Source organism: Pecten maximus, chromosome 7 (genome assembly GCF_902652985.1).
Source record: "Pecten maximus chromosome 7, xPecMax1.1, whole genome shotgun sequence".
NCBI classification, from domain to species: Eukaryota; Metazoa; Mollusca; class Bivalvia; order Pectinida; family Pectinidae; genus Pecten; species Pecten maximus.
Window position 1 is genome coordinate 8,593,340 of NC_047021.1, and position 8,555 is coordinate 8,601,894.

Sequence of the window (8,555 nt, forward strand, 5' to 3'; positions counted from 1 at the left end):
AGAATAACGAGTAGGGTCTTAAGATTTGGAAAATCAAAAATATACACTCCTATTGAAAATAGAAAGGCGTAGGATTCGAGGTGTAAAAAGGCGGGGATTCCCCAGATGGGGGTTCCCCAGTGTACTGTAAATGTCAGGGTTACTGTCTATCGAGTACCCGTGTGCTCTAATATGCCATTAGACCTATTATTTATATATATACAATAACAACATTTATCTGATAGAAAAAAACTTGAAACTTTAATTTGATTTAGATTTCACATCATTTGAACTTCAAACGAGCGAATGAAGGGATGTGGTCACCAGTAATAACATATAGTAAATTATTTGGTTGTGTGAGTCATATAAAGAGAACACAACGAGTGTCGGAAACGTGTCGAAGCAATTATCACTTATCATCCAGTAGTAGAATTATTGGACAGAGGGAATATATACTGATGAAATGGAATATGAGTTGGACATAAAGTCTGCCAGTGTTCTGCTAGCGAGTGATAATACATTCATTTCTTGCATAAAATCGTCATTTTTGTTCTGTTTTGTTTTTGTAGTTATTTTTTTTTTTTTTTTTTTACCGATTAAGATATTTTCAGAAGAGGGTTGCGGAAGTCTTAGTTTTATGATATGTTTAAGACATAGTACGCCTGATGGTATTTATTTTTTACAGTAATATGCGTTTTTTCAGTTAATATTTATTGAAAGGTAGTTTGAATACAGTGTTATAAACCGATGCTAGTAAATAATATCTTTAGATGTTTGGATGTTCTTAAACAACCATAATGTCATCAAATACATTTTGTATTAATATTATTTTCTCAGTGAGAATGGGTTAAAGATGTTACTACAACTCGAATAACTTATTATAGGAACTTTTGTACAGCTGGATTTGTCTGGCCGTGGTTGTCTACTTCCCAATTGTCGTCGAGGTCACTTTCTTATGACCTGGTTTCCGTACCTGCGCACGCATGCGACGTACTATTTCCAGACCCAATTGACAAGTGATAACGTTGCTGAATATACTTTTCTCCAGTCCGCCTTGTGATGAACTCGGATCCGGTTGTAGCCATTTGTACGGGTCGGCCTGTGCTGACGTGGTTGAGGTAGAAGAGACTCAGCCGCAAGGCCGTAGTATCGGAAGTGTAACCCCTTTAAGAACACGTATTTCACTCTTTGGAAACACGTGTATTTATTTCATACATACCAAAAACCTGTGATAAAAAAAGCATTTCGCATATTCGTATAACTTTGAAGGGTTACTTTCGCAAAAATAAGAAATGATGTATGTTTTGACCATAACCTACTTTACAAATAAAAAAGACCGTGCGTTCCTTGATCTAGTTGGTATCAGTTGTATCCGTATGAATGTGCTGTACTCGTGATGGAACGCAGTGTACCGCCAGTCTTGGGAACTCGTGATTCAATTACGTTCAGTGAAACTATATATATGGTACCGTACCTATTCAGTACAAATGGTACAGACCCGATAAAGGACCGCATAGTATGTAACTCATTTTTTGATTGAGATATACAGTAAAATGTATTGAAGCGAATTTAGGGGTGGGGGTTGAATATTAGTGTAAAGATCGTGACGGTCATGCTAATTATAACAGCTGATATTGTTTACTATCTGTCATAGCTGTTGGATGATTCGTGTAGTAAGAACGTGTTCATTGTACAAACATTATGTAATAGAGATGTATTATGTATAGTTGTGTCAGAGAGTTAAAAGTATCATATGAAAGCTGGTAGTTTCAGAAGAATGGCTGGTCAGGGCATCACACTGTACATTATTCATTTACGGCCGCCATGTTTGCAGCCTTACGCCATCGGCATTCAGCGTCTCAAGACATTGTATTTGATAACTTATCATAATTTAAACTTACCTTGTAAAAGCAGTGATGTTCCGAATTGTTTGAATACATAATACATCCAGCACGTAATAATTCCATGTTTAAACGCATGCTATTCGCTATAGGCCTATTCCTGTATTTGATATTTGAGTCATTCCCTCTCGTAACTTTTAAGAGTGAACTGGGCCAGGTTGTCGCTTCGGATGCGAATGGAAAAGTAGTTATGTTAGAGGTGTGAGTTTATTGTAGTAAGGGTGTGGAGAATGCTAATAAGAAACTTGTATAGTTAACAGATTGTATTTATTGAAAGTTAGTAGAATATTTTACAATTTACTCTGGAACTATCTGATTGTAGTTCCGCGGAAGATTGTTCCAAGTTGGTGTAAAAAGGCTACTTTCGGCATCCATGTTTGCATCTCTGACCATATTTGGAAGAATTTGCAGCTGGTTGCAAACATGGCCGCCAGAAATGTATAAAAGGCCGCGAGCAATTCAGAATTTTATCCTTGTCCTATTGACAAACCAGCAGATCACTACGCCTCAAGCTTAAAATCTATTCAGTGAACCTATTTATCGTCGCATAAGGTAAAGGGAAACAACTCTTACAATAAGGTTATAATGTTTAGGGATAATACGTAGATATTCGATATCACTACGTATTATTATCATATGTCATTCTACATTTGCTAGTATATTCGTCATATATTTCACATTAATATTACTAGGGTTAATACGTAGATATTTGGTTGCTCTACGTATTAATAGCGAATGCCATTCTGCATTTGCTAATCTGTTTTAAAGATTATGTTATTGTAACTTTCCATATTTAATACTGCAGATTTTTGGTACCTTTGCGTATTCTTAGCAAATGACATTCTTCATTTGCTAGACTATTTGATAATGATATAGTGTTGAGATTATTAGTATTTAATACGTAGATATTTTGATTTGCTGCGTATTAATAGAAAATGTTATTCTACATTTGCTATACTATTTAATGCTCTATTATTTTGGTTAGTATTACATATTTAATACGTAGATCTCTGATATCTCTACGTATTAGTAGCAAATGGCATTCTACATTTGCTAGTTTGAGCATATAATATTACAGCCTAAATCCTAATTTATATATTAGGATATCTAGGTATTTCATAGCATTAGCTTATAAACGAGTATTACTATAGTATAATTACGTGCTACTAATTATGATTAATACGTAGATCTTTGGCTTCTCTACGTATTGTAGCAAGTGATATTCTGCATTTGCTAATTTACAACTACTTGAATAGTTGTAGTTAAATCGTTAACAGTGATACTTGACAGTACCGTACATCGTTAGTAGCTTAACTGTATTATACAAAGTCGAATTGATTCTAAGTTTGTATTAAGGTATCAGAAAGACTCGTGGAGTTCGAATGTAGGTATGGAGAGAGAGATTGGTATCCCTAGCTAAACTTCCATAATTGTATAGTTGATTAAATCATTATTAAGTTTTCATCTGTAAATTATCATCAACTGTTATCCTGTTGGAATTGTTAATTGTTGAAGGATATTTGATAACTCATAAATAAATAATTGAGTTGAATTTTATATTGGACTTGAGTTATACTTATAGTAGAGGCGTAGTATTTATACATACAACAAGAATCGCTGAAGGTGATCTGTGATCACGTGGTATTGACATAACCTGTGTCTGAAGTCAGAAGACAGACCCTAAACATCACGCTACTCACGGGGTCTGACGTGACACGACGTAGTGACACAGTTTCGTTACATTAGTGGCAGCGGTGGGATAAATCTTCAGCGAACACCACCTTTATTGTTCACACCTGAGCAATAAATTGATTGTCATGGCTACCAGCATGGAAGCCATACTGAGTGATTCAATGACAGCTCAGGACAAAGATACAACGCTAGAAAACATGGAAGATACTAGTTTGGGAACTAGTATGCAGAGCGAGCTCGGGATTACTCAACCACTGGGGGATGAGCTGGACGTCAATAGGACAAGGATCCCACAGACTGTATTTGTGGATGGATCACCCAGTGGTGAAATTCAATTCCGAACACCATTGTTGCCAGCTGGAACTTCTGGAACACAACCAAAACATCGGGATATAAGGGTGACTGAGTTAGAAATAGACAACCGGAAATTACATAATCAATTAAAAACTCTGCAGAAAGAATTAGACCTGATGAAGGACTCTGGGTTCCTTCGCCGCGGGGTGGCGGAGCAGGGGCTGCGGGACGGAAGCCACGCACACACATCCGATGGTATGGATGGATCGTTGTCGGCTCCTCTGGCTAAAAATCGGGGGCTAGAGGGCTGTGGAAAGACGGCAACGGATTTACCCAGTGAGCGGTTCACTGGGGAGGTCATATACTCTAGCGGAAGATCTGGGGATATGAACCCTGGTATAGGATCCATGTCAGGGCGTGAGCTTCCGGGTCGTCCATGGTTGCAGACTGTGACATCAGAAGAGAGAAGTTGGAATTCTCTTCCCGACAGGAATTCGGGTGGTGCCGCCAGGGGGCTACATGGAGGATTCTCCCGGGATTCTCCCGGGACCCGGGGTATGTGGGTGCCCCCACACCGAAAAATCGTAATAGGAAACCGGCAACGTTCGATGGAACTGGAAACTGGCCGGATTATCTCATCCACTTCGAGATGGTGGCTGAGATTAATGGGTGGGACGAAGGGAGTAAAGCTTTAGAACTAGCAGCGGCGTTAAGGGGAGTAGCTCAGGGGGTATTGAGTGATTTATCTCCCTCGGAACGCATCGAGGTTGGGACATTGAAAGCTGCTCTTACAGCTCGGTTTCAGCCGGAACACCAAACCGAGATATATAAAGCCCAAGTTAGAGGTAGATTAAGGAAGCGAGATGAACCTCTTCCAGAATTGGCTCATGATATAAAAAGATTAATAAGACTGGCATATCCAGATGCTCAAGGGAAGCTTAGACAGCAACTGAGTATGGACGCATTCACGGAAGCATTGAATGATTCGGAAATGGAATGGGCCGTCCATCAAGGAAAGCCAAGAGATATGGAGGAAGCTGTTAGGATTGCTCTAGAGTACGAAGCTTTCCAGACCGGAAAGCGGAAGAGATTAGCAAACAAGGTCCGATTCCAAAAAGAAGTTGAAGATGAGGAAGACATGATCGAAACCTTAGCTAATAGGGTGGCTCAAATTCAGACAAAAAGGGAGAAACAACCATGGGGAGATGGTAACCCGCAATCGTCAGTTAATGCCAATAGGAACCATAAAGCGAGATACGAGAATATGGTGTTACATCTGCGGGAAAATGGGACACTTTTGCCGTGAGTGTCCTCAGCGTTCTACAAAGAAATCAAATCAGCAGTCAAAGGCGGGAAACTAAATATGGCTGGGATTGTGGACCACATCCCAGCCGAAGGAAAAGTAAATGGGTCTAAAAGAACTACAACTGTTAAACCTAAATCAAAAATATCGCCAGATAGTCTTTACATCGGTGTTGAAGTTTGTGGAACATTAGTGAATTGTTTGATAGATACAGGATCAACCATAACCGTATTGCATCCGAAAAAGTATCAGGAAATAAAAGAGAGTCGCCGACCTGAGATCTTATATAAATCAACTCTGCTGAAAGTGGCTGATGGAAACGCTGTGACCTCTAGGGGAGCTATTGACGCAGTTTTGAATGTCAATGGTAAGATGGTAGAACACAGGATGCTGATAGCGGAAGTAGATGCTCCAGCGATATTAGGTTATGATTTTCTGCACGCTCATCACTGTCATCTGGATATGGGAAGCGGGACACTGAAGTTTGATGGAGATAATATGGAATGTAAAAAGGAAAGTGAAATGACATCAATTTTCCGTATTGTACTTGGCGAAAACATTACTATACCACCGGAGTCAGAGATGATCGTAACAACAAAAATAAGCGGCAATACATCTGAGGACGTTGTACTGGTGGAAGCATGCAGCCCAACATTGGCAGAGTCGGGCATTGTTGTGGCCAGAACGTTGGTAAAACCTCAAGGAGGCAAGGTTCCTCTACGGTTGGCTAATTTGACCGGAGAGGTTCAGACCCTGTATCAAGGTACTTCGGCAGCGCAAGGGGAGAGTGTTGTACTTACTGAACCTGCTAGGCCGGTTTCCACCGAAGCAGTAAGATCTTTGGTGGTGGAGGAACAATTACCTGAACCACTACATAACCTCATGGAAAGATGTCAAGAACAGGTGCCTGATGGGTATCAGGATAAGGTGAAAACTTTCCTGTGGGATTTTCAAGATGTATTTGCAAAGGATAAAAACGATGTGGGTAAAAAACTAACGTTACAAAGCATCGGATTGACACTGGGCAAGCGCGGCCTATACGACAGCCACCTAGGCGGGTACCATTGAGTAAAAGAGAAGAAGTTAACAAAGAATTAAAACGGATGTTGGAATCTAAGATCATTGAACCTTCTAAGAGTGCTTGGGCATCACCAGTTGTACTGGTAACAAAACGTGATGGCTCGCTACACTTTTGCTTAGATTATCGTTTATTTAACCAGGTGACACAAAAAGATTGTTTTCCGCTACCTAGGATTGATGACTCGTTAGACGCACTCAAAGGCTCAAAATGGTTTTCGACGCTGGACCTCGCTAGTGGTTACTGGCAGGTAGAAATGGACGAAAGAGATAAGCACAAGACATCTTTTGTAACCACAGGTGGTATTTTCCAATTTAACGTCATGCCTTTCGGCTTGTGCAACGCGCCTGCCACCTTTGAACGCCTCATGGAATGTGTCCTGGCAGGACTGCATTGGGAAACCTGCCTCATTTACTTAGACGACATCATCATTTTCGCCCTTGATTTTGAAACCCATCTAGAACGTCTAGCAGAAGTACTCACCAGACTCCGTACTGCTGGTCTTAAAGTGTCACCTAAAAAGTGCGATTTCTTTAAGAAAAGAGTGTCATTCCTTGGACATATAGTCTCAGACGAGGGAATAGCTACAGATCCTGCCAAAGTTGAAGCTGTGAAGGAGTGGCCACAACCAAAGTCTGTTCGTGACATCAGAAGCTTCCTTGGGACTTGCTCTTATTACAGGAAGTTTATGAAAGATTTCTCAAACATTGCCAGACCATTAAACAAACTGACTGAGAAAGCTGAGAACTTTAAATAGTGGGTATGGAGTTGGAGCAGTCCTTTCGCAAGTTGAGGACAATAAGGAACGAGTAGTTACTTATTACAGTCGATCCCTAAATAAAGCGGAGAGGAATTACTGTGTCACCAGACGAGAGCTCCTCGCTCTTATCCTCGATATAAAGCACTTTCATCATTATCTTTATGGAGTAGACTTTACCGTTCGGACGGATCATGGCGCTCTCAGTTGGCTATTGCGATTTAAGAATCCAGAAGGCCAGATGGCCAGATGGCTGGAGATATTGGGAACATATAAAATGACTATACAACACAGGGCTGGGAAAACACACGGAAATGCCGACGGCATGTCGCGAAGGCCTTGTTATCCCTGCGACTACTGTAACAGACAGAAAAATAAGGAGACGGCATCGGAAGTGGTGGGAAAAGTTCGTCTGATAACGACAGCTCAAACGACAGAAGAGAGTGAACATAATACGTGGTTCCAATCAAAAACAAAAGAGGAGATTAGTAAGGAACAACAAAAAGACCCCACATTAATTCATGTCATGAAATGGAAAGCAAATAATCAGAAACCTATCTGGCAAGAGATATCACATCTGAATACGGACATCAAAAGTTATTGGGCCAAATGGAACGTCCTAGAGGTAGTTGACGGCATACTCTATATTGTGACTGACGATGAGAACACACATAGGAAACGGAAGCTGGTTTTACCTTCGTCCTTACAACATGACGTCATGTATCGTCTACATAATGCTCCTGGGTCAGGACATTTTGGTGTAGCTCGGACCATAAGTCGCGTGAGGGAACGGTTTTATTGGGTACGATACACCGAGACCGTTAAGGAATGGTGCAAGCGATGCCTACAATGTCAGAAGAGAAAACAACCACAGTGCCATCCTAGAGGACACATGAAACAGTATATAGTTGGAGCTCCCATGGAAAGAGTCGCCATCGACATACTGGGACCTCTTTCTGAATCCAGTCTAGGCAACAAGTACATCCTTGTCGCAACCGATTACTTTACTCGTTGGACGGAATGTTATGCGATGGTTGACCAAGAAGCCAAAACGGTTGCGCGGTTGGTCGTAAATGAGTTCTTTAGCCGATTTGGGTTACCCAGACAAATCATCACTGACCAAGGACGACAGTTCGAATCTAAACTCTTCCAAGAAATGTGTGAACTTTTACAAATTGATAAGACTCGAACGACACCTTACCACCCTCAGTCTGACGGATTAGTTGAACGATTCAATCGGACTGTCGAGGATATTTTAAACAAATACATTGCACATGACCAAAGAGATTGGGATCAACTTTTGTCGTTGGCGACATTGGCCTATTTATCATCTGTACATGAATCTACTGGATACTCTCCATGTATGTTGATGTTGGGCAGGGAAGTAGAATTACCATTGGACCTATTATATGGAAGGACTCCAGATGCGGAGGAAGATGATCCTTCAGATCTGCCAGAATTCGTCGAAAAACTGCGTCAAAGATTGTGGCGGGTGCATAAAAACGCCCGCAGCAATATGGTTGAGGCGAGTAATAGGCAGAAAAAGACCTA